The 26,854-nt window shown below is 43.3% G+C and overlaps 1 pseudogene; it reads left to right on the top strand.

The window, feature by feature from the left end:
- The window catches only part of LOC116356397 (hydrocephalus-inducing protein-like), a 63,991-nt pseudogene that overhangs the window by 6,593 nt on the left and 30,544 nt on the right, over positions 1-26,854 (top strand).

Raw genomic sequence — 26,854 nt, 5'->3', positions numbered from 1 at the left:
GCCTGTCTGTCTAGCCTGCCTGTCTAGCCTTTCTACCTAGCCCGTCTATCTAGCCTGTCTATCTACCCTGTCTGTCTAGCCTGTCTGTCTAGCCTATTTGTCTATTCTGTCTGTCTAGCCTATCTGTCTAGCGTGTCTATCTAGCCTGTCTATCTAGCCTGTCTGTCTAGCCTGTCTGTCTAGCCTGTCTGTCTAGCCTGCCTGTCTAGCCTGCCTGTCTAGCCTTTCTACCTAGCCCGTCTATCTAGCCTGTCTGTCTACCCTGTCTGTCTAGCCTGTCTGTCTAGCCTGTCTGTCTAGCCTGTCTGTCTAGCCTATTTGTCTAGCCTGTCTGTCTAGCTTGTCTATCTAGCCAATCTGTCTAGCCTGTCTGTCTAGCCTATCTGCATAGCTTGTCTATCTAGCCCGTCTATCTAGCCCGTCTATCTAGCCTGTCTGTCTAGCCTATTTGTCTAGCCTGTCTGTCTAGCCTGTCTGTCTAGCCTGTCTGTCTAGCCTGTCTGTCTAGCCTATTTGTCTAGCCTGTCTGTGTAGCCTATCTGTCTAGCTTGTCTATCTAGCCAATCTGTCTAGCATAGCTGTCTAGCCTGTCTGTCTAGCCTGTCTGTCTAGCCTGTCTGTCTAGCCTATTTGTCTAGCCTGTCTGTCTAGCTTGTCTATCTAGCCAATCTGTCTAGCATAGCTGTCTAGCCTGTCTGTCTAGCCTATCTGCATAGCTTGTCTATCTAGCCCGTCTATCTAGCCTGTCTATCTAGCCTGTCTGTCTAGCCTATTTGTCTAGCCTGTCTGTCTAGCCTGTCTGTCTAGCCTGTCTGTGTAGCCTATCTGTCTAGCCTGTCTGTCTAGCCTGTCTGTCTAGCTTGTCTATCTAGCCAATCTGTCTAGCATAGCTGTCTAGCCTGTCTGTCTGGCCTATTTTTCTAGCCTGTCTGTCTAGCCTATTTGTCTAGCCTGTCTGTCTAGCCTGTCTGTCTAGCCTATTTGTCTATTCTGTCTGTCTGGCCTATCTGTCTAGCTTGTCTATCTTGCCCATCTATCTAGCCTGTCTGTCTAGCCTGTCTGTCTAGCCTATCTGTCTAGCTTGTCTATCTAGCCTGTCTATCTAGCCTGTCTGTCTAGCCTGTCTGTCTAGCCTGTCTGTCTAGCCTGTCTGTCTAGCCTATCTGTCTAGCCTGTCTGTCTAGCCTATCTGCATAGCTTGTCTATCTAGCCCGTCATCTAGCCCGTTTATCTAGCCTGTCTGTCTAGCCTATTTGTCTAACCTGTCTGTCTAGCCTGTCTGTCTAGCCTGTCTGTCTAGCCTATATGTCTAGCCTGTCTGTCTAGCCTGTCTGTCTGGCCTGTATGTCTAGCCTATTTGTCTATTCTGTCTGTCTAGCCTATCTGTCTAGCTTATCTATCTAGCATGTCTATCTAGCCTGTCTGTCTAGCCTACTTGTCTAGCCTGTCTGTCTAGTTTGTCTATCTAGCCTATCTGTCTAGCCTGTCTGTCTAGCCTGTCTGTCTAGCCTATTTGTCTAGCCTGTCTGTCTAGCCTGTCTGTCTAGCCTATCTGTCTAGCCTGTCTGTCTAGCCTATTTGTCTAGCCTGTCTGTCTAGCTTGTCTATCTAGCCAATCTGTCTAGCATAGCTGTCTAGGGTATCTACCACAGTTGGTCAGTCAGTCTGTCAGTCAGTATGTCATTGATGCAATGGTAAAGACTGTTCATGTGCACTTTCAGTATGTGTTTACTCAGTGCGTTCTCCAAGGAACCAGGACTCAGATGCCCCCCTCCTCCTCCTCCCTCTCTTGCTCTGCGGAGCCGAGGGACATTTAATTTGTTTGTAAATCTGCAGTAGGGCTTCTCTGTTACAGGTTTATTCTTATTGATGGATTTAGCTCATTTGGCCTTGAAGAAAATATGAATAATGTTAAATGTGACTATACCGTTGTGGATAAATTATAGTAAGAATAATAATAATAAAGCCTATTAGATAATCATCCACATCATCACATTGGGTTTAATTGTATTGGAAGTAGTAGTATTGTAGTATTGTATTACTTGAATCTAACACAAAACTCATTTTGGCAAAATAAAGTTTGATGGCTGCCTAGTGCTTCCTGCTTGTTTAAATCCAGGATGCAATTTGAATACCAGTCTATTTAATTTGGGGTTCAATTGTGCCTTGGTTCACTCGTTAGGGTCAGATTGGGATCTCTGCTAAAGCACCATGGTTCTGTTTTGAATGTATCCAAACTAGCCAAACAAAACAAAATGCTCAAAGTATTTACATATTCCACAGGCAGATTTTTGCATTGTTTTTCTGTTTTCATTCTGTAAGCTGACTGCTCCGGTGGGAACCATGTGTTTTGTGTCACTTGGTCCAAGAGAGACTCTGTAATTGTTGTGGATGGCTCAGACAGAGTATAGCCTACCTGTCATGCTAATCCAACAGCGCCATCTCCATGACCAATTATGAAGCACCGACCAACAGTAGCCCACTGGCTAGACCAGGGTTTCTGAAACTATGAGCCCTGGTGGACCCTGGGCATGTGAGAGGTGGGTTGCAGTTATGAGAATCTATCATCACACAGTATTTTTTTCTTAATTTGGGTCTTTGGATGACGATTTGGGTCATGGGAGGATGGTCAATTTCTCATTTGGGTCTCGCATAGAAAAGGTTTAAGAAACACTAGACTACTGGGCTAGACTATAGCATCACATTTGTGGCTTTGCCATAAAAGTCCTGACAGATAATGAACTGTTTAGAAAATAGGGCTGGGAATTGACAGGGACCCCACGACACTAAATTATCACAATATTTTGGTTCCGATACACTATGTATTGCAATTTGACACTGTAATTTTATTGCAGCATACCACCCTGCATTCCACTGCTGGCTTGCTTCTGAAGCTAAGCAGGGTTGGTCCTGGTTGGTCCCTAGATGGGAGACCAGCGGCTGCTGGAAGTGGTGTTGGAGGTCCAGTAGGAGGCACGCTTTCCTCTGGTTTAAAAAATTGCCCCATGGCAGTGATTAGGGACATTGCCCTGTGTAGTGTGCTGTCTTTTGGATGGGATGTTAAACATGTATCCTGACTCTCTGTGGTCGCTAAAGATCCCATTGTACTTACACTTACAGTATCGTAAGAGTGTCCTGGCTAAATTCCCAATCTGGCCCTCGTACCATCACCGTCACCTAATTACACAGAGAGACAAGAGAGAGCCATGAGAAAACAAGTTTTCATCAGTCATGGAAATAAAGTGCTGTTAACAAATTTGCTCCAAATTTAAAAAGAAGATGGTGAAAAAACTATAAAGGAAAAATACTGGAGTTTTGGTACAGGTACAGCTAAACCAAAACTCAAAAATAATATCCCGAAATGTAACTGTGTCAATTTTTCCCCCCATTACTAATAGAAAAGGCCTGTATTTTAGAATCTACCCACATGTACTTTTGACGTTCTACATACAGTGTATGTACATTGCCCAGCTACAGTACTCTTAATGAGTTGTTAGATAATCCAGTAGCTGTGTGTGTCTGTTGTTTCTCCTCCGGGGAGGATGTTTACATCAGTCTGTGTGGAGTGTCTACAGACGTGAATGTGAGGCTGGCTAGGAACTCTGTCATAGTGGAGACAACCTACATTTCCATGGCCAACCAAAGCTCAGTCTCCATAGTGAACAGGAGTGATACTATAGTCCACTATCAGTGGAAGAGATGTGCCACTGAACAGGAGGAGGAGCAGCAGAAGCTAAGGTGGGATGTCTGTTCATGTTCATCTCCATGATGTACATCCCAATGTAAACGGGATCAACACATCAACATACATTGATTTACTGTAAAACAAACATCTAAAGTGACCCTTAGCTAATGGATCATCAGAAAAGCTTGATGGTCGGTCCAGATCAACGCCTTTGTATGTAGCCTGTTTAGATGCTCCTCTGTCTTCATCCCCTACTCACTCTCTCTCGCTGTGGATCTCTCTGCTCTGCAGTGAATCTACGTTCTGTTCCGAGCTGCAGCGGGAAGAGGATGAGATGGATCAGTTCCTGACAGAGTGTGACGCAGACCCCACTCCACGCAGACCCCATTCCGCCTGTCCACGCTCTCACGCACCTTCCAAGACCGACGCAGGCAGCTGAAGGAGAAACGGCTGTCCTTCTCAGACAACTACATCATAGTGGAACCTCTGGTGTGCTATGTAGAGACAGGATGGAGGGAGGATGGGGGCATTTTACTGTGAGCTGGTAGCAAATGTTCTCTTATAGGGAGTCCAATGGTTTATGGTACAGTAGCTTTGGTGCCCATGCCCATTGACCAACAGTCTAAACAAACTGAATGTGTTTGTCTTAGCTTATGGTCTAATGCAGGCTACGCTACAGTACACAGTATCACCAAGGCTGAATTACATGATACCTAATCCCCCTCTGGGATTATAGACTTTACTCAGTATGTGAGTCACAAAGTGCATGCAAAGTGCATTTAAGGGATCGTTTTCTCAAATGCCATCATGTTTTTTTACACAGCAGTAGCTAGGCCAACTTGCATACCAAAATCCGCCCAAAGTATCCTCATGCTTATTTGGTTTGCCCTGTAATCCCTAAGGAAACTTTAATGACTAATTTCAAGGATGCACTTTATCGCATTATACCCTGTACCAGCATTCTGTACCAACCCCTATAACTCAGTGTGATGTCTGCAGTGGTTGGGTGTAGGCCTTTGTTTTCCCATTGCCTGGTTCACACCTCCAGCCTCTGGTGACAGTGACACATCTGTCTCCGTGGAGTACTCAGCTGTGGTAGAAGACAAACTTTAGCACTTTGATGAAATAACTCCAACCTTTTAAAACACATTTAAAACTCTCTCTGCATATCATTTTGCCATGCAGCTAGCAGTGAGTCACTGCTCCACAGCAGCTATAAAAGTCCCCTGGATATTCCTATATTCAATTTCATATTTTTCATCCCAATTTGTGTTGAATTTTTTTGTGTGGCAGTGTGTGTGAGCACTTATGAGTAGCCATATGTTCAGCATTCACAAACACAGAGGGAGACTGTCCTTGCTGAGTCAGAGGCATGGCCACTTGGATCAGTTCAGCCTCTAAATTGATCTCACCTGCTGTCTCGGAGTCTGACCGTTGGACTGAGATGCCCCTGGGGAGACAGCCACTCATTCTCTCATCCATCCTGACACCCAACTCTCCCCAGGTATTTGTTAAGCACACTATGTCCTCAGGGAAGTCTTACCAACATTTGCCCTTGATGTCTCACTCTCCTGTCTGGTCATGTGGTTTTGTGTCAGAGAGTTGGAAAGGAAGAGTGGAAAACAAACACAGACACCCTCCAAATAAAGCCAAGCCTCCCAAAGACAAACTCTGCACCCAAGTATTCTGTATAGCACCTTGAAGAGGTGTGCTCTGTCAGCACAGAGTGAGGCCAGAACCCCACTGTTACCCTAAGGCAAACTTGTCCTTCTGCTCTCCAGAGGTCTGCTGATTATGATTACATTAGTGTCTTTCTAAGTACTACATTAACACCCAGCTGCTTTTCTTTTCCACTGGATGACTTGATCTATTTGATAAAGACACTATCATTTGGACAGAAGCTTTATCTTTCAGCAGACATAAGTTGTCTTTGATGATAAAGAATAATACTTGGATTAGGGGAGTATGATAATATATAATTTTATATGACACTGAATACAAATATAAACTCAACATGTAAAGTGTTGATCCCATGTTTCATGAGCTGAAATATAATATCCCAGAAATGTTCTATACACACAAAAAGTTTATTTCTCTCACATTTTGGGCACATATTTGTTTACATCCCTGTTAGTGAGCATTTCTTCTTTGCCAAGATAATCCATCCACCTGGCAGGTGTGGTATATCAAGAAGCTGATTAAACAGCATGATCATTACACAGGTGCACCTTGTGCTGGGGGCATTAAAAGGCCGCTCTAAAATGTGCAGTTCTGTCAGATAACACAATGACACAGATGTCCCAAGTTTTGAGGGAGAGTGCAATTGGCATGCTGATTGCAGGAATGTCCACCAGAGCTATAGCCAGATAATTGGATCTTCATTTCTCTACCATAAACTGTCTCCAATGTCATTTTAGAGAATTTGGCAGTGAGACCAGCCACCTGGACAGCTGATGAAACTGTGGGTTTGCACAACCAAATAATTTCTGCATAAACTGTCAGATACTTTCTCAGTGAAGCTCATTTGCGTGCTCGTCGTCCTCACCAGGGTCTTGACCTGACTGCAGTTCGGCATTGTAACCGAATTTAGTGGGCAAAGCTCACCTTCGATGGCACACTGGAGAAGAGTGTTCTTCATGGATTAATTTCAGTTTCAACTGTACCGGGCAGATGGCTGACAGTGTGCATGGCGTCATGTGGGTGAGCCATTTGCTGATGTCAATATTGTGAACAGAGTTCCCCATGCTGGAGGTGGGGTTATAGTATGGGCAGACATAAACTACGTACAATGAATACAATTGCATTTTATCCATACACACCAGACATGTCCCCCATTGAGCCTGTTTGGGATGCTCTGGATTCACGTGTACGACAGCGTGTTCTAGTTCCCGCCAATATCCAGCAACTTTGCACAGCCATTAAGAGGATTGGGACAACAGTTCAAAGGACACAAGCCTAATCAACTCTATGTAAAGGACAGTTGTCGAGTTGCATGAGGCAAATGGTGGTTACACCAGAAACACACTGGTTTTCTAATCCACGCCCCTACCTTTTTTATAAGGTATCTGTGATCAACAAATGCATATCTGTGTCCCCAGTCATGTGAAATCCATAGATTAGGGACTAATTAATTTATTCCAATTGACTGATTTTCTTATATGAACTGTAACTCAGTAAAATCTTTGAAATTGTTGCATGTCGCATTTGTAATGGCTTTCTTCCTGGGAAGGAGAGGCGGACCAAAACGCAGCGTGGTTAGAGTTCATGTTCATTTAATAAGGTAACTCAAACATGAACAGGATACAAAACAAAAAACGTGAAACCCGAACCAGTCCTAACTGGTGCATAAAACACAAAGACAGGAAACAACCACCCACAAATCCCAACACAAAACAGGCTACCTAAATATGGTTCAATCAGAGACAATGACTAACACCTGCCTCTGATTGAGAACCATATCAGGCCAAACATAGAAATAGACAAACCAGACACACAACATAGAATGCCCACCCAGCTCACGTCCTGACCAACACTAAAACAAGGAAAACACACAAGAACTATGGTCAGAACGTGACAGCATTTATATTTTTATTCAGTGTATAAACCAAGTAGTTTGGCTCCTGGATGCTGATTGGCTGAAAGCCATGGTATATCAGACAATATACCATAGATATGACGCAAAACTATATTTATGTTGGTAACCGGTTTATAATAGCATTAAGGCACCTTGCAGGTTTGTGGTATATGGCCAATATACCACACCTGAGGCCTTATTGCTGAAGTAGTGTATATCACCAGCATTATATAATTGACTTACTCTACACTTGACAAATTAAAAATATACAACATCTTACATACATGACAAAGACAAGCTATGCCAGTTTCTACACCAGCAGGATATCAGTAATCATGTTTGATACTGTAAGAGGCATAGTGTTTAAGGTAGCCTTTCTGTTGCCTGCAGGAGGGGGACATTTGGCCAAACACCACCTCAGATGTCAACATCATTTTCAAACCACAGGAAGCCAAGATCTATTAGCAGATGGTCTACTTTGACATTACAGGTGAAGAGTTTGATCAGATTTGATCAGATTTTGGGAGAGAATGCTCTTGCTGAAGCAATAACAGTGACTAATAATGTAGAATCCAATTCTAAAGAAGTCACAAGCAGAAAGTGTGATGAACAGCAATGAAATGACACTTTGATGAGAAAGCCTCAGTTAGATTTCTATCCTCTCATACTGAGAGAGAAGTTGTTGGTTGTTTTGCATTTGGTATCCATCTGTATTTCCACTTCCGGAGGTCAGATTTCCATTAATTTCCATGTCTGACAGGGTTTAATGGGCATGTGGTGACCTCAATAACACATCATTGAGAGTAGATTTTTTCCCCTTATGGCAGTGTACAGTATGTGTATGATTTTGTGATCTACACACCGGTGAGTGGCAGATGTGCTTGATTCATGCTCATCTGTTTGCACATTCAGTTTGTTTATTTAATGCGTCTTTGTGTTCTCTGTGCTCTTCATCATCAAGGCCGTGAGTCTCGCCTACTTCTATGAATAAAGGGGGAGAGCGTAGGCCCCAAATTGCAATTCAAATTTGACTTTCTTGACATGGGTAACATCTTTATTGCCTCCAAGCACAGCTATGAGACACTTAACCTTAGTTAAGAGATGCCCGATACTAATAATATACACAAACGGCGAAGGCCAAAAACACTAAAAAATACACGGAATAAGAATGACAGTGTTCTGCTATATACCGTGGATCCAGTTGTTCAGCTCACCACAACTGAGACTCATAACATACAGAGTCTCAGCTGTTATAAAGATGTAATACAAGAGCAGCTGTGAGAGGATCTCCTGTAATAAGACGTGGCTCACATCAAAATAAATCACACTACTGCTGCCGCTAGTCAGCAGATGCTTAATCATTGAATAATTTAAGTATAATTGTGATAACTGTTAGTCCTACAATAGAACAGCACCTGGCAGGCACTGTTTGAATTCACTGCTAGGTTAATTATTTAAAGTCTGCCTGCCCAGTCAGCCCCTTTAGTTCTGAGGGCATATGTGGCAGTCTTACTGTAATAACCCAACCCCCTGTGAAGACTGTTGGGTCATGTATTGCCAGATAATGTGTTTTACAGAATCTATCTTTTCAGTGGCAGCAAACAACTGTAGATAAAACCATGCAATATACACACATTTCTACTGCAGTACACTTACAGTAGGCTAAATGGGATTCTGATTTTATCAAATCTTATGCATTAGATAGAAAACAAATGGTACTTGGTTAATCATTCTTACATTTACAGTAGATTGGTTTTCACTACAAGTATTCTCTCCCTGGTTCTCAGGTGCTGCTTCTATCCAATAAGGGTCTCATTGAGAGCGTGGCATGCCCCAAGGGCCCTTTTAACCTGGTTCCTCCCGGCTCAGCGTTTGTCCAGTGTTTTTCCTTCGGCCCCACTAAGAGGATGGTTCCCCCTCAATCAATCAATCAAACATATTTTTAAAGCCCTTTTTACATCAGCCGATGTCACAAAGTGGTATACAGAAACCCAGCCTGAAACCCCAAACAGCAAGTAATGCAGATGTAAAAGCACAGTGGCTTGGATAAACTACCTAGAAAGGCAGGAACCTAGGAAGAAACCTAGAGAGGAACCAGGCTCTGAGGGGTGGCCAGTCCTCTTCTGGCTGTGCCGAGTTGAGAATTTAACAGAACATGGCCAAGATGTTAGATGACCAGCATAGATGACCAGCAGGGTCAAATAATAATAATATTCACAGTGGTTGTAGAGGGTGCAACAGTTCAGCACCTCAGGAGTAAATGTCAGTTGGATTTTCATAGCCATCCATTCAGAGTTAGGGACAGCAGGTGCGGTAGAGAGACAGAGTTGAAAACAACAGGTCCGGGTCAAGGTAGTATGTCCTGTGAACAGGTCAGGGTTCCACAGCCGCAGGAGAAATACTCCAGATATAACAGACTGACCCTAGCCCCCGACACATAAACTATTGCAGCATAAATACTGGAAGCTGAGACAGGAGGGATCGGGAGACACAGTGGCCCCGTCTGACGATACCCCGGACAGGGCCAACCAGGCAGGATTAAGGGATTTTTTCAAACCACCAATTTACTACCCTGAGCCAAGGCTGAGTATAGCCCATGAAGATCTCCCCCACGGCACGAACCCGAGGGGGGCACCAAACCCGGACAGGGAGATCACGTCAGTGACTCAACCCACTCAAGTGACGCACCCCTCCCTCGGGCCTGTCACACTCTGGAGGTCTGCTTCTCCTCCAGCACCCTGGGGTCTTCACTGAGGAGTTACTCTTCACCGTAGGGGATACCCTCCCTCACCCCATCACCTCGCTCATCCATCTCAGCACAATCCTTTACCTCTCCATCTTTGTCTTGTTAGGGTCAGTACCAGTATTTCCCCACCTTGGTAGATAAAACATTGGTGGGCATGTCCAGACACATCTATCACCCCAAACCCCAGCAGCTAGACTTTTCTAAAATGTAAATGTAGCAATGTAGAAAACACATGACCTACATTAATCAACCGAATGCTTCATCTCCTGAATTCTTACTCTCCCTGACTTGCCCATTTGATGAACACATTTAATACTCTAGGTTTGAGTAAATTATTCCCTAAAGGTTGTGTTTAAATTGTACAAAGCAGAACAGTGGTGAAAATCCTTTTGTTTCCATAGCACACCTGCCAGTCTTGGCACCTCTCCCTGATTAAGATGTATTACTGCTGAGGAGTGCTGAGTGTAAGGATTACAGAATTACCCTTTCACACTATCATCCAAGAAATTGACTGATCTTGTTTTGTTCTTCAGTTGTTTTATACTTGCCCAGCCCTGTGTTTTCCTTTAATTATTAAGCATTGTCCAGTGACCTTCACATTTGCTAGTCAGCACAGATGTATTCTGTATTTCCTGGCACTTTTATTTATTTTAGGGGTTGTGTAATGGGCCCCACGTTTCACTTCAACGTCTCGGAGCGCAACTTTGAGGATGTGTCCTTCGGTGAGTTTTTCATTCATCCTCATCAATGCTGCCTGTTACTCATCGTTAGACGCTCGTGTTAGGCTTGGCGGCAGATTTATCAAACAGTGTATACCTACTGCTTTGTGGTACTATTTACAGTATAAAGCACACACACATCAATGAGAGACAGATGCAAATAAGCAACCATTACCACAAGTCAATGAAATACATAGCCCACAATATATAATTAGCTATGTGTATTGTCTTGCAATAATAGTCCCTTAAAAAACTGTTTTGGTGCACTTCTTGCAACAATTGCACACATTTTCTCACACTCCTCAATGCAAAATTTTGCATTTGGAGCTCTTAAAATACACACTATTCAACTATTGACTGGAACGAACTGCAAAAATCACTGAAGCTGGAGACTCATGTCTCCCTCACTAGCTTTAAGCACCAGCTGTCAGAGCAGCTCACAGATCACTGCACCTGTACATAGCCCATCTGTAATATAGCCCATCCAACTACCTCATCCCCATACAGTATTTATTTATTTACCTTGCTCCTTTCCACCCCAGTATTGCACATTCATCTTCTACACATCAATCACTCCAGTGTTTAATTGGTATATTGTAATTACTTCGCCACGATGGCCTATTTATTGCCTTACCTCCCTCATCTAACCTCATTTGCACACACTGTAAATAGATTTTTATATTATTGACTGTATGTTTGTTTATTCCATGTATAACTCTGTTGTTGTATGTGTCGAACTGCTTTGCTTTATTCTTGGCCAGGTCGAAGTTTTAAATTAGAACTTGTTCTCAACTAGCTTACCTTAAATAAAGGTGAAATATATATATATATATATATATTTTTGAAATATTCAACCCTCCCAACAATTGTCCAGGTTTCACATTTTCTGTGAAAACATTTTGAGCAGGCCTTTATCTATCTCCAATATGACTTGTGTATGGCTTACTGTGGAATAATACTAAACACGGAAGAACGCACGTTTCTCTTGTGATCAATAACAGCAAAGTTCTTTGCAGATAGATAATAAGTATGCTATGACACCTTTTTCATCTCACTGTTTATTTCCCTTACACAAACTAGACCTTTTTAAAGAAGAGAGACAAATCAACCTCTTTAGAATGAATTGCCCTCTGGCATTGTAGCTGTATGTCAGTTAACACTGTTTGGACTTGATTTTGCCCTAATCTTTAGAACCGTAACATTGCTTGCTCTATGTTTCATTCCTTATTCCTCCTCGCCTCCAGGTTTCCCTCACACACTGACCTGCAGTCTGAATGACACGTCGCTATGACCTTTGGGCTGAGGGTTCCAGGGGATGGCAGTGGGTCTACCAGCATCACCAGTACCTCCTAGGTTTCAGACCTCAGTTTGACAGAACTGGCCCACTGTGTTCACCCTGACACCCACCTCAGGAACCATGCGTCCTCAGGGACTTGTTGACATCCAGGTGTGTGAAATTAGCGGGGAGCATGACCAGGAAGTTACCTCCATTTTCTACTTGTTATAGATATTAAGCATTATCTGAAAACATACAGTATGTGAACATTATTCCAATGAACAAGTGCTTATGTGCTCACTGGAGAAGATTATCATTTAACTCTGCTATTAATTGTGGACTGGTGGATCATGATGAGTCAGTTTGATTTCCAATTTAGTGCTATATTGTGTGTTGTAGATTTTTCATTTGAGATTTTGAATAACCTAATCATTCAATTAATTACCTCTAATCACAACGGCTTCAATCAATGATTGGCACTGAAGGGGCCAGACCTTAATTGTATTCAGCAGTGGAGTTGAATATTGAAAGAATCTGTTGCAGATAAATGCCTAGGAAGATGCCTTTCTCCCTGTGGCTCTGCAGAGCTTAGATTATTACATCAGCTTGCTCTGGCTGCCCCTGGTTACTAAGTGTATCTGTCATATGCTGGTCTTTTCCTATCAATGGGAGACTGTTTGGTCTTTTCCCATCACTGAGAGCTGTCAGGCGCTGCGACGGGCAGATCAGGGGAATCTGTGCAGCTGTCTTGGACCCTTTGTATAGGGTGTCTCATGTCTGCTGCCTTCCTTTGGCTGTCTGGAAAACTCTGCTTCGCTCTCCAGCCCAATGACCGCACAGCGGCACTCCCGGGCTCTAATGAGTTCTCTTACAAGAGCAGAATATATAGAAGAGGTCAGAGGGAGTCAAATATGCTGGAGGGAGGTAAGCTCTCACCTAGCAGAGGAAATGGGCTTTGGCTAACCTTTCACAGTATTGGAAGTTATTCATGGGTGGTGCAGAAATCTCCCCAGATACAGACACCGTGGAACATGCAGTGTACTCTCAGTGTAGTGTCTTCCTCTGATGACGGCCTTGACAGGTGTTAGAAGGTAGCGTAGTAGGCTTCTTCTGTATGTAATACAGAAAGTGTAAAGAAGACCAAAATGGAAGCATGATTGGAAAATGTTGTGATTTGATAACTAGGCAAAAGTCTGTGAATCAGTGTGAACTGGGAATATATTTGCCAAACGAGCACTTCTACTTCACAGAGATGCCAATGCCATGGCTATGCTTGTCTGTCTATATATGCTGTGTACCTCTATCTGCAGGTGACCCTGTGCTCCAAAAGTGTGCAGCGCTACAGCCTGGCTTTAGTGTTGGATGCACAAGGAGTGGGAGAGGAGGTGCTGGCCCTACCCATCAATGCCAGGTTAGAGATCTACACCCAGGGTCAAAATACACCTCTTACAGTAAATGTCCTGATTTATGGTCAGAGGGCACTCATTTTAAAGCACCTCATTCAGAGCAGATGATCCCCTAGAGTCGATGTCAGCGCCCACCAGGAAATCTAATTAGCATAATACAAAAATCCCCACCAAAATCCATCTGTTTAAAATAGTGATGTTTGTTTGAAATAGACATATCTGTTTGAAATAGAGATGTCTGCTTGAAATAGAGATATCTGTTTTTTGTTGTTGTATGGGCTGCATCTCCATGACATCTGCCAATTGCAGACTGCCCGAGCTACAGAGGTGTTTGTCAGAACATGAGACATCCTAAAAATTCTCATGAAAATGTCTGTAGTGTCAGAACGATTTGGCCAACAAACTAATATGACCACTCCATGGAAAAGATGATTCTCACGAACATGATGGTGTTCTCTGTTTTGCTCTACGAAACCCACAAGCGTTACGGGTCTCGTCTGAAGTCGGTACAGCCGATCTTCCAACTACTGTCTGTAGCGTCCGTTGCACACTAATATGACACCTCTATTGAAAGGCGAGATGCCCACAAGTCTCACAAGACTCGTCTGAAGGTAGCCCGGTACCAGTTGTAAAAAATTACGGAAGTACTGTATATATATGGAAATAGTTGAGTGACAATTTTTTGTTTGTTAAATATCGGTCTTTCTTATATCTCCTAGATGTAGGATAGACACTGCTACTAGCAGTATGTGTGTGTAGCCTTGCATTTATACCCCTGGTCCATCTAAAGTCTTCTAATTCCATAGAACCTGCTCCTGTCCTGCATTGGGGAGGGTGCGGTTGTCCATGTGATGACCACAAAGGTGGACTTTGGCAGCATACCGGTTCTGACCGATGTCTCCAGAACATCGCAGCTCTCAAACCAGTCCCTGATACCAGCCTGCTTTGTGGCACAAATGGTGGGTCAAACTCTCTCTCTTTCTTCCAAGGGTAAACTATCTCTTCAACCTTTAGCTCTGTTTCCCTGCATTTTCTGTCTACATGCTGCCTCTGATTAATGTTTAACCTAATTGAGTGTGCAATTAATTAGTTCATTTGTTGAATGCTTTGTTAGCTTTCTAGATATCAGGCTGCCAGTGCAATCCAATCCCCAGTTACAGATCATCAGACCTTGGCCCTTCTTTAATTACCATGCTCCATCTGTCCTCCTACATTTTCAGTCTTGACCAATAGGCACAAATTAGAAGCATAACAATAATCATTTCATCATCTTCAATTATCTAACTATGCACAATTTTCGCTAAAGATGGGGCTTTGTTTACTATGCCTGAGCCTCCAGTATTTTAGATAGTGTGTACTAACAGAGTAAAAGTGAGTTTATTCTATTAGACATGTACAATGTACATTGTGTTTAAGTGATAATGTCCGAGTAGCCGGTGTTTGGAGGATATATTGGCAAGGGTGCCAATATTAGGGTTAGGGTAACTGTAGCATGGCAAACCATGCCAATATATCCTCCAAACACCGGCTTCGAAGGCATTATCACTTTTATACAGGTTACCAACATATTCAAATAATGATTGACATATTTTCATTTAAAAAAATTATTTTGATTAATTTATTCATACTATTTCATAATTCCACAAGATATATTCCTGACACAAATCTAGGGTTGCTACTCAAGCTGGTTGGTAATTTGTTCTGTATCTATGGACATGACCCAGTCGTTCATACTAAATGTTCCATTGCCATACCGGCTGGCAACGTTCTAATTCCTTGCTTGCTAGTTAGTCAACTACATCTAACTTACAGTCACATCAAATGTCAAAAAGAATAGCAACAGTAGCTGAATTTGCATTTGTTTAAGCTGTTTTCTAGTGACGTTTATTTGGATACATCCATAACAATGAGCTAATGAGGCACGATTTCGCCTGGCATAGAAAATGTGCTCTCGTCAGGTCACTGTTGTTCAGAGGAGCTAACCAACAACACAGCTAACACAATCACTTCAAATACTGAAGCTGTAAAGACTGCAAACTAGCTGCTTTGTTTTGTTTTACTTTTTTTCAATTGACATTTCTTTGTATATATACATAAAAATGATGCCAGCTGATTCATGATTTCGGCTGGCTGAGAAATGCTGCCTGCCTCGTTCCGACTCCCGACCCCTACACGTTCATTACTATGGGACAGCTGGAGATCGAATTTGAATATTGAAACAATGTTGCAAATGTCGGAGAGACAGACAACAAGGTTTATACAAATCTCTGCTGTTGAAAACTAAATGTTAGTCTAAAAGAAATGGGAGATAATATCTAGATGCTTTTCATAGTGGAGATCAAGTTTATAAATTGCCTGGCTGGGCTGATGAGACAGTGGATTGCGTAGTCAGATGGAACAGAGTAAATAGGCATTTTAAAGTCATAGATTTAGCCAGTGGTATCTTGTGGAATAGACACCGGCTGGAATGTGCTTTTAACCAATCAGCATTCAGGATTAGATGCACCCGTTGTATAATATTAATTAATGCACTGTGCATAGTGTTCTTCCCTCTGTTTCTATTTCTGTTTCATGCCTCTCACATTAACCAGCGCTGCCTTGAATCCCTTTGGTGCAAAACAACCTAGTGATACCCTGCTATGCTGGGACCTTGAAGTACTGCAGTCTACAGACAAACGCAAAGACGCACGTACACTCACTCACTCACACACACACACACACACACACACACACACACACACACACACACACACACACACACACACACACACACACACACACACACACACACACACACACACACACACACACACACACACACACACACACACACACACTGTCTTGTATTGCACTTAAATCTTTAAAGTGCAGTGCTGAGGAAATACTTCTGACACTCTTTTCACCTCTAAGGCTAAAGAGCTGTGCGTTGATAAGGCAGGATTTTTACTAAGCATTTTCAAGCATCAATCGATGGTCATTCTTCTAGAATGACAGAGTCGCTCGAAACTTGATGGCAAAAGAATGTAAAACATTTAAAAACAAAGTATTATTTCAATTTATATTTTACCATTAGTATATTCTTGCCCAATGTTTTGAGCTGCTGCACTCCAGAAGGAGATTAACGGTCGCACTGTTCAGTAAGAATAAGAGCATGTTTCACTCCATCGGCCATCGGGCTGCTGAACAGTTGGACAGTAGGCCGCAGAGACTTTCAATATGTGGAGATGTAAATTTGTGACGTTTGTACGAACTTTGCATTTTTCCGTACTGCATGTAATATATTGTGTTGTGTTTGTGCATTTGTATGCTGACGTTACAGAATGAGTTTGCATGTAAAATGGACAATAAAGTACACTGCTCAAAAAAATACAGGGAACACTAAAATAACACATTATAGATCTGAATTAATGAAATATTCTTATTAAATGCTTTTTTCTTTACATAGTTGAATGTGCTGACAACAAAATCACACAAAAATTATCAATGGAAATCAAATTTATCAACCCATGGAGGTCTGGATTTGGAGTCACACTCAAAGTTTAAGTGGAAAACCACACTACAAGCTGATCCTTTGATGTACTGTCCTTAAAACATGTCAAAATGAGGCTCAGTAGTGTGTGTGGACTCCACGTGCCTGTATGACCTCCCTACAACGCCTGGGCATGCTCCTGATGAGGTGGCGGATGGTCTCCTGAGGGATCTTCTCCCAGACATGGACTAAAGCATCCGCCAACTCCTGGACAGTCTGTGGTGCAACGTGGCGTTAGTGGATGGAGCGAGACATGATGTCCCAGATGTGCTCAATTGGATTCAGGTCTGGGGAACGGGCGGGCCAGTCCATAGCATCAATGCCTTCCTCTTGCAGGAACTGCTGACACACTCCAGCCACATGAGGTCTAGCATTGTCTTGCATTAGGAGGAACCTTAGGAGGGCCAACCGCACCAGCATAGGGTCTCACAAGGGGTCTGAGGATCTCATCTCGGTACCTAAGTCAGGCTAGCACATGGAGGGTTGTGCGCCCCCCCCCCCCCCAAAGAAATGCCACCCCACACCATGACTGACCCAACGCCAAACCGGTCATGCTGGAGGATGTTGCAGGCAGCAGAACGTTCTCCACGGCGTCTCCAGACTCTGTCACGTCTGTCACATGTGCTCAGTGTGAACCTGCTTTCATCTGTGAAGAGCACAGGGCGCCAGTGGCGAATTTGCCAATCTTGGTGTTCTCTGGCAAATGCCAAACGTCCTGCACGGTGTTGGGCTGTAAGCACAACCCCCACCTGTGGACGCCGGGCCAGCATACCACCCTCATGGAGTCTGTTTCTGACCGTTTGAGCAGACACATGCACATTTGTGGCCTGCTGGAGGTCATTTTGCAGGGCTCTGGCAGTGCTCCTCCTGATCCTCCTTGCACAAAGGTGGAGGTAGCGGTCCTGCTGCTGGGTTGTTGCCCTCCTACGGCCTCCTCCACGTCTCCTGATGTACTGGCCTGTCTCCTGGTAGCGCCTCCATGCTTTGGACACTACGCTGACAGACACAGCAAATGTTCTTGCCACAGCTCGCATTGATGTGCCATCCTGGATGAGCTGCACTACCTGAGCCACTTGTGTGGGTTGTAGACTCCGTCTCATGCTACCACTAGAGTGAAAGCACCGCCAGCATTCAAAAGTGACCAAAACATCAGCCAGGAAGCATAGGAACTGAGAAGTGGTCTGTGGTCTCCACCTGCAGAACCACTCCTTTATTGGGGGTGTCTTGCTAATTGCCTATATTTTCCACCTGTTGTCTATCCCATTTGCACAACAGCATGTGACATTTATTGTCAATCAGTGTTGCTTCCTAAGTGGACAGTTTGATTTCACAGAAGTGTGATTGACTTGGAGTTACATTGTGTTCTTTAAGTGTTCCCTTTATTTTTTTGAGCAGTGTATATTGTATTGTGTGATGGCCCTATCAAATCTACTATTTGGGGTCTTAGCTACTGAGTTCTACAGTGGTTTTCATTTTAAACCTCCTTGACATGCCATGGTTCAAAGCAATACATTTTATTAAACCTCTGTAATGCAAGTCTGATCTGATTGTTGACATTTCAGCTGGCTTGTTCTTCATACCCCTCCATGATCACCTTTGTATCGACCAGCAGCTTAGCTCTCACCAGAGATGGCACATAAAGCCTGAGAAAGTGATCTATGACTCTCAGATGAATCCCAAAGTCACACACCGCTCACATGGATGGTTACCGTATGTCTTTTATGTGAGGTGTAGTGGCTGAATGCCTCAATTGCCGTTTACTCCCCTTTCTCTGCAAGACCTCCTGTAATGAGCTGACATCCCACTTTGATCTACAAGTGAGAATGAAGTACACTGTACAGAGTCTATATTAGAATATATGAAATGAGACTACACATGTTCCTTTGACTAGACATAGAAATCTGCCCTACTTCTGTCTCACAGGGTAGCAGAATATACTTATATCTTCAAGTTAATGTACAGATGAACAAGATACCGATATCCAACAGACTTTGGGGCCTATGATTAATCCCTCTAAAGTATCAGATTATGCATTTATTGAGAGTAAAGAAGTCTGCGTGACTCAGTAACTTCCAGTAGCCATAAAGTTCAGCTAGTGATAATGTTGTTGATGGTGATTAATCAGGAGCTATGATCCATGATCGGTTGGTTCTACATGACTGCTTGTAACATCAAGAGCATCTCCTGTCGCCAGCAGACCATGCTCTGTTCAATAAGGTCCCCTCCACACTCGAACACACACTGAAACTCCAATTAAATCCAACTCATTGCATAGCCAATGTCAGCGCAAGGAAGTTGTAAAAAAGTGAGTCTTTCTGCCCTTGTAGACTAGAGAGTTTGTTACAGAAGTGTAGTGCCTGTGCCTCTCTGCCATCACCTTTCCCCTATATACACAGAGCTCATTAATGTCTTTGGTTGGTTGTAGTTTTGAAGAAGGTATCATGATGGCAGTCAAATGTGATGATTATGCTTAGTCCATGGAAGCATCCAGGTAGTTGGATGAGCCCTCCAGTGTGGTGGTGAGAAAATAAAGTATTATCAATCAGAGAGCCTACTCCAGTGTCACAGCGCTGGATTCAATCTGAAAATCCCCATTAAAACTTTATGTGCAACAAATCAATCAGGAAGCTGCTGCATGGAAAATTGATTTTAAATCCTCTTTTAGCTAATAGTTAAGATATATTGAGAGCTACTGGTGCACTTTGGTCTTATCTGCTGATGTGAACAAGGCTGAAGATGTAGTGGTAGAGAAGATGAATGTCTGTTTCCTTTTTAGATTATTTCCTTGTTGAATCTAAATCAATCAGAAATCTAGAATGGAGTAGTATAGAATGGGGAATTCTTCAGCTTTTTTTCTTTAGATGAAGATTCTGTTTTCAAGCTGAATTAGATTGTACAGTACATCTAATAGGGCGAAAGCAGGCTGAATCCTCTGTATCAATCCTGGTATCTATAGCAACATAGCTTTTGGGCCCTGGATCTGATAAAACCCCAGCCTATCTGTGATTGCTTCAATTAGCAGCTTCACACTCTCTGTAAAACTGATAGACGAGTAGTGAGCTTCCCCACTGCAGCCTTCCTCTGCCTCCACCAGGCTCCCAAAAGGCCCACAGATAAGACAATATTAGTAGGGAAGAGACTGGAGGGAGCCCGGACCTGATATCACAACATTATCTCTCATTATTAAACAGTGCTTGGTGTAAGAGACAGATAAGGTTCTGATAAAGGAGTCAAATTGCTTCGTGTGTGGTGCCCTTATTTTATTTCTTGGTTAATCGAAAGCACTCAGACCCTCTGTAAGAATGGCCCAAACACAGAATTTTATAGAACATATGATCTTCATGGGCCCAAACATAAAAGGGTTCACTGCCTGTTGTTACCTTTGGCCAATCTCCTGGATGTTTGACTAACATGAGAATGTTTATTGAACATCACAGACATACTCTTACAAAGCCCTCAATGAATCTATCATACATTATACAGGTATATTGAATTTGGTCCCATGTGGCTCAGTTTGAAGAGCTTGGCACTTGCAATGCCAGGGTTGTCGGTTCGATTCACACTGGGAGCCAGTATGAACATGTATGCACTCACTACTAAGTCACTCTGGATAAGAGCGTCTGCTAAATTGTATTATGTATTCTGTGTTTTGTCTTAGGGTATTATACAGTATGGTTAAACTGGCAGTACTACACCTATTACGTAGTGATTCTATGTCTTTTACTACATCAGATGTAAACACCTATGTAACAGAAGGCCACTGTTGTTTTCCAGGTTTGCAGCAGGTGGCGGGTGGAGCCCAGTGAGGGAGAGGTTCCACCCCAGGGGAAGCTGGAGCTGAGGCTGGTCCCTCACCTAGATGACAATCAATCAAATATATTTATAAAGCCCTTTTTGCATCAGCAGATGTCACAAAGTGCTATACAGAAACCCAGCCTAAAACCCAAAACAGCAAGCAATGCAGATGTAGAAGCACGGTGGCTAAGAGAAACTCCAGAGAAAAGGCAGGAACCTAGGAAGAAACCTAGAGAGGAACCAGGCTCTGAGGGGTGGCCAGTCTTCTTCTTCTCTTCTGTGCCTGGTGGAGATTTTAAGAGTATATGAGCATTTAAGGTCAGATTGTTCTTCAAGATTTTTAAACGTTAGATAACCAGCAGGGTCAAATAATAACCATAGTGGTTGTAGAGGGTGAACTTCCAGGACAAGCTGTACCTCTCCATCCAGGATAATGAAACACACCATCCTTCTCTCTGCCAATGGCAAGGGCACTACCATTGTCACCAACCGTCCTTTTGTCCCCAGTCTGGACCTGGGGGCACATTTCAGGTACAGGCAGGGAGTGTGTACATATGTGCATACTTTACATATTCAATCAAATCAGTCATTCAAATCCCATTCAAATCCACCAGTCATTCAATTATTTCCCTGAAAGCTTGTTTTCTGTCCTCTGCTCCCCAGCTCTGGTCCATATCAGTACTGTTTTAGAGTGACCAACTGAGGTCAGCCCTCCCACCAGCTATACTGGAACACAGAGGGGTACCTCCAGAGCCCCCCCCCCCCCGCCCACCAACACAACCAGGGAGGAAAAGAGTTGCAACTCCCTGGTTCCCCCAGCTGTAGATGGGCCGTTCTTCAGACTGCATCCCATACGCATGGAGCTCGCCACGAGACACACTGCTGACATGTTGCTGGAGGGCTTCTCTGACTCTCCCAAGGTGGGAACATGTGACAATGGTGGCAAACAGTCCTCTGTCAGACACAACTTAGATAGTAAGTTGAGATCTAGAAACATAGAATCATGAGAGCACCAGCTGTTCCGGACGACTGGGTTATCATGCTCTCCATAGCCAATGTGAGCAAGACGGATTAACAGGATGTGTACTTAGAGCATGCGCGGACCAACTGGCAAGTGTTTTCACTGACATTTCAAACTCTTCCTGACAAAGTCTGTAATACCTACATGTTTCAAGCAGACCAACATAGTCCCTGTGCCCAAGAAAGCAAAGGTAACCTTCCTAAATGACTACGCCCCATAACACACTTCGAAAGGCTGGTTATGGCTCACATCAACACCATCACCCCGGAAACTCTAGACCCATTCCAATTCGCATACCGTTCCAACAGATCCACAGATGACGCAATCGCAATTGCACTTAATACTGCCCTTTCCCACCTGGACAAAAGGAACACCTATGTGAGAATGCTTTTCATTGACTACAGCTCAGTGTTCAACACCATAGTACCCACAAAGCTCATCAATAAGCTAAGGACCATGGGATTAAACACTTCCCTCTGCAACTGGATCCTGAACTTCCTGACAGGCCGCACCCCCAGGTGGTGAGGGTAGGCAACAGATTTGCCACGCTGATCCTCGACACGGGGGCCCCTCAGGGGTGCGTACTTAGTCCCCTCTTGTACTCCCCGCTCATCCACTAATAAGTGGCCAAGCACGACTCCAACACCATCATTAAGTTTGCTGACGACACAGTGATGAGAGCCTATTGGGAGGAGGTCCGAGACCTGGCAGTGTGGTGCCAGGAAAACAACCTCTCCCTCAATGTGAGCAACACAAAGGAGATGATCGTGGACTACAGGAAAAGGAGGGCCGAACACACCCCCATTCACATCGACGGGGCTCTAGTGGAGCTGATCGAGAGTTTCAAGTTACGAACTATCATGGTCAAAACACACCAAGAAATTTGTGAAGAGGGCACGACAACGCCTTTTCCCCCTCAGGAGACTGAAAAGATTCGGCATGGGTCCCCAGATCCTCAAAAAGTTCTACAGCTGCAACATTGAGAGCATCCTGACCGGTTGCATCACGACCTGGTATTACAACTGCTCGGCATCCGACCGTAAGGCGCTACAGAGGGTAGTGCGAACAGCCCAGTACATCACTGGGGCCAAGCTTCCTGCCATTCAGGACCAATATACTAGACGGTGTCAGAGGAAGGCCCCAAAAAAACGGTCAAAGACTCCAGTCATAGACTGTTCTCTCTGCTAACGCATGGCAAGCGGTATTGGAGTGCAAGGTCTAGGTCTAAAAGGCTCCTCAACAGCTTCTACCCCCAAGCCATACAACTGCTGAACAATTAATCAAATGGCAACCCAGACTATTTGCATTGACACCCCCACCCCTTTGTTTTTACACATGCTGCTACTCGCAGTTTATTATTAATGCATAGTCACTTTACCCCTACCAACATGTAGAAATTACCTTGACTAATCTGTACCCCCGCACATTGACTCGGTAACAGTACCCGCAGTCTATACCAAATGTAGCCTCATTATTGTTATTTTATTGTGTTACTTCTTCATTTATTTTTATTTTAGTAGATACTTTCTTAACTCTATTTTCTTAAAACTGAATTGTTGGTTAACTTCTTGCGTCGAGCAATCCCGTATCCAGGAGCGTAATCATAGCCTCAAAGCTTAACGCAACGTTAACTATTCATGAAAATCGCAAATGAAATGAAAGAAATATATTCACTCACAAGCTTAGCCTTTTGTTAACAACACTGTCATCTCAGATTTTCAAAATATGCTTTTCAACCATAGCTACACAAGCATTTGTGTAAGAGTATTGATAGCTAGCATAGCATTAAGCCTAGCATTCAGCAGGCAACATTTTCACAAAAACAAGAAAAGCATTCAAATAAAATCATTTACCTTTGAAGAACTTTGGATGTTTTCAATGAGGAGACTCTCAGTTAGATAGCAAATGTTCAGTTTTTCCAAAAAGATTATTTGTGTAGGAGAAATCGCTCCGTTTTGTTCATCACGTTTGGCTAAGAAAAAAAACCCAAAATTCAGTCATTACAACGCCTAACTGTTTTCCAAATTAACTCCATAATATCGACAGAAACATGGCAAACGTTGTTAATCAATCCTCAAGGTGTTTTTCACATATCTATTCGATGATAAATCATTCGTGGCAGTTGGGTTTCTCCTCTGAAGCAAATGGAAAAATACACGCAGCTGGAGATTACGCAATAATTTCGACGGAGGACACCAAGCAGGCACCTGGTAAATGTAGTCTCTTATGGTCAATCTTCCCATGATATGCCTACAAATGCGTCACAATGCTGCAGACACCTTGGGGAAACGACAGAAAGTGTAGGCTCATTCCTGGCGCATTCACAGCCATATAAGGAGACATTGGAACACAGCGCCTTCAAAATCTGGGGCATTTCCTGTTTGAAATTTCATCTTGGTTTCGCCTGTAGCATCAGTTCTGTGGCACTCACAGATAATATCTTTGCAGTTTTGGAAACGTCAGAGTGTTTTCTTTCCAAAGCTGTCAATTATATGCATAGTCGAGCATCTTTTCGTGACAAAATGTCTTGTTTAAAACGGGAACGTTTTTTTATCCAAAAATTAAAAGAGCGCCCCCTATATCGAAGAAGTTAAGGGCTTGTAAGTAAGCATTTCACGGTAAGGTCTACACATGTTGTATTCGGTGCATGTGCCAAATAATATTTTATTTGATACACTCCCTCAAGCAACAGATATGGCTGCCTTTACACAGCCAGACCAATTCTGATATTTTTTCAACGTATTGGTCTTCTGACCAATCACATCTTTTCAAATATTTTTCAGAGCTGATCTGATTGGTCAGAAGACCAAATAGTGAAAAAAAAGATCAGAATTGGGCTGCCTGTGTTAACAGTCTTTGTTCGTCAATGACAGTCTGTGCATTTTGGACAAGTTATTATGTGTTACGAGGGAAAAAATGTCAACACCGACTGCATTGGTCTTCGTCAGCACCCACAGTTGTTGGACTTTGAATAAATTATTCAATTTCATTCGCAAAACGAATCGTGTATGTTTCACCTCATTGGACTAACTTTATGGATTAGTTTTTGTGTTCAGCCAAACCAGTTCATTTTAGTGTACCATTACCAGTGTTTAATAATAGTATTCACAGCTGGTTATTGATATTCGCTAACATTTGGACAAACATGTGAATTACAGTAAGTGCACTCTTAGCTAGCATTTCAGATAATGACACAGGGGGCTCAAGGTTGAATACTACAGAGATAAAGGTGTTTAAAGCCCCCTTCATCTGACCATAGTCACACTGCACAGGACTGGGTATTGACTTCCTCTCTGGGGTATTACTGGGATGCATTTCTCCTTGAGTCCTTATTGATTGAATGGTGAACAGGAGAAGGAAAGAAGCGAGAACCAGAGGTAAGCCCATGCCCCTGCAGCCTCTGCTGATCCCCTATATCTTTGGATGGCAATTGTAGGATTGTATTTCAGGAAATCCCAAGCAAAGCAGAGCATGGCTGTATCTCAGAAAAGCTTTGGCAGGGCAGGACAGGGCTGTATTTCTGTTGGGTAGTTATAGGAAACTGTCACATTTATACCTACGCAAGGTCAAAATCTGAGCTTCAGTGCAGAATTGCATATAACGGTATAAATGTTGTCTTGAGCTAACTGAATGTGTGTACTGAATACTTGTGTTTCTATCCCAGGTGGTGTTGAGAGAGGCCGGTGTGTCACGCCATGCTAGGTCACCAGAGTGGGAAGGAGCTCATCACCTGTCTTGGACATCTCCTCCCAGCAGCTCAGCTTCTTAGTGGAGAAGGTACAGTATGCAACACCAATCACCAATCACCCACAGCCTAAAACTTACTGCCTCTCTGCTCACACCTTACATAACAGAAACAAGCATCGGTGCAAGTTCATGGAAGCCTTAGTGCATGGAAATCATCTCATAAGTTTCTACAATCATGGTGCAGCAATCCATGCCCAATGACACACATTTCATAGTGCTTGAAAAATTAGACCTCACATCAGTCATTTGTTCATTGAAGGCATTCATTGTGCAGCAGATCAGTGGCTGGGTTGAGACATTGTGTTTTTTCGATGTTCTACAGCTCCAGTGTCAGAAGTGCTTTGCATGCTCTGTGAAGCTGGATCTCAGTGATTATCTCCTACCTCCTAAGCAAATTACACTGTACACTTCTGCACCAGTTTGTTCCTGATTTATGATGTGGAGATGGCAATGGTTCTGGCAGAGCACAAAAGCTTTGCCCCAGATTCTAGTAACCAATAATCAGTGTTGATTTTAGCATGTAAATCTTGCTGGGGCAAACAAAAAAATGTGGGATGCCTGTGTAACAGTTTAGCTTCCGTCCCTCTCCTCGCCCCTACCTGGGCTCGAACCAGGGACCCTCTGCACACATCAACAACTGCCTCCCACAAAGCATCGCTACCCATCGCTCCACAAAAGCCGCAGCCCTTGCAGAGCAAGGGGAACAACTACTTCAAGGCCTCAGAGCGAGTGACGTCACCGATTGAAGCGCTATTAGCGCAAACCCCGCTAACCATATCACATCGGTTACACATGCCAGCAAGCCACTACAAACAAGACTAAACAATACATTATTTGCACTTTAACGGTGACAAACGGTGTCTACAAACTGCCTACAAACTGCCTACATAAATCAAATCGTATCTATATATATATATATATATATATAGATACACACACAGATAAGAATAAGAAATAAAAGTAACAAGTAATTAAAGAGCAGCAGTAAAATAACAATTGCGAGACTATATACAGGGCGGTACCGGTATAGAGTCAATGTGCGGCGTCACCGGTTAGTTGAGGTAATATGTACATGTAGGTAGAGTTATTACAGTGACTATGCATAGACGATAACAACAGAGAGTAGCAGCGGTGTAAAAGAGGGGGGGGCAATGCAAATAGTCTGGGTAGCCATTTGATTAGATGTTCAGGAGTCTTATGGCTTGGAGGTAAAAGCTGTTTAGAAGCCTCTTGGACCTAGACTTGGCGTTCCGGTATTGCTTGCCGTGTGGTAGCAGAGAGAACAGTCTATGACTAGGGCGGCTGGAGTCTTTGACAATTTTTAGGGCTATCCTCTTACACTGCCTGGTAAATCTG

This window comes from Oncorhynchus kisutch, linkage group LG22 (assembly GCF_002021735.2).
Source record: "Oncorhynchus kisutch isolate 150728-3 linkage group LG22, Okis_V2, whole genome shotgun sequence".
NCBI classification, from domain to species: Eukaryota; Metazoa; Chordata; class Actinopteri; order Salmoniformes; family Salmonidae; genus Oncorhynchus; species Oncorhynchus kisutch.
This window is presented reverse-complemented; position numbering and strand designations above follow the sequence as displayed.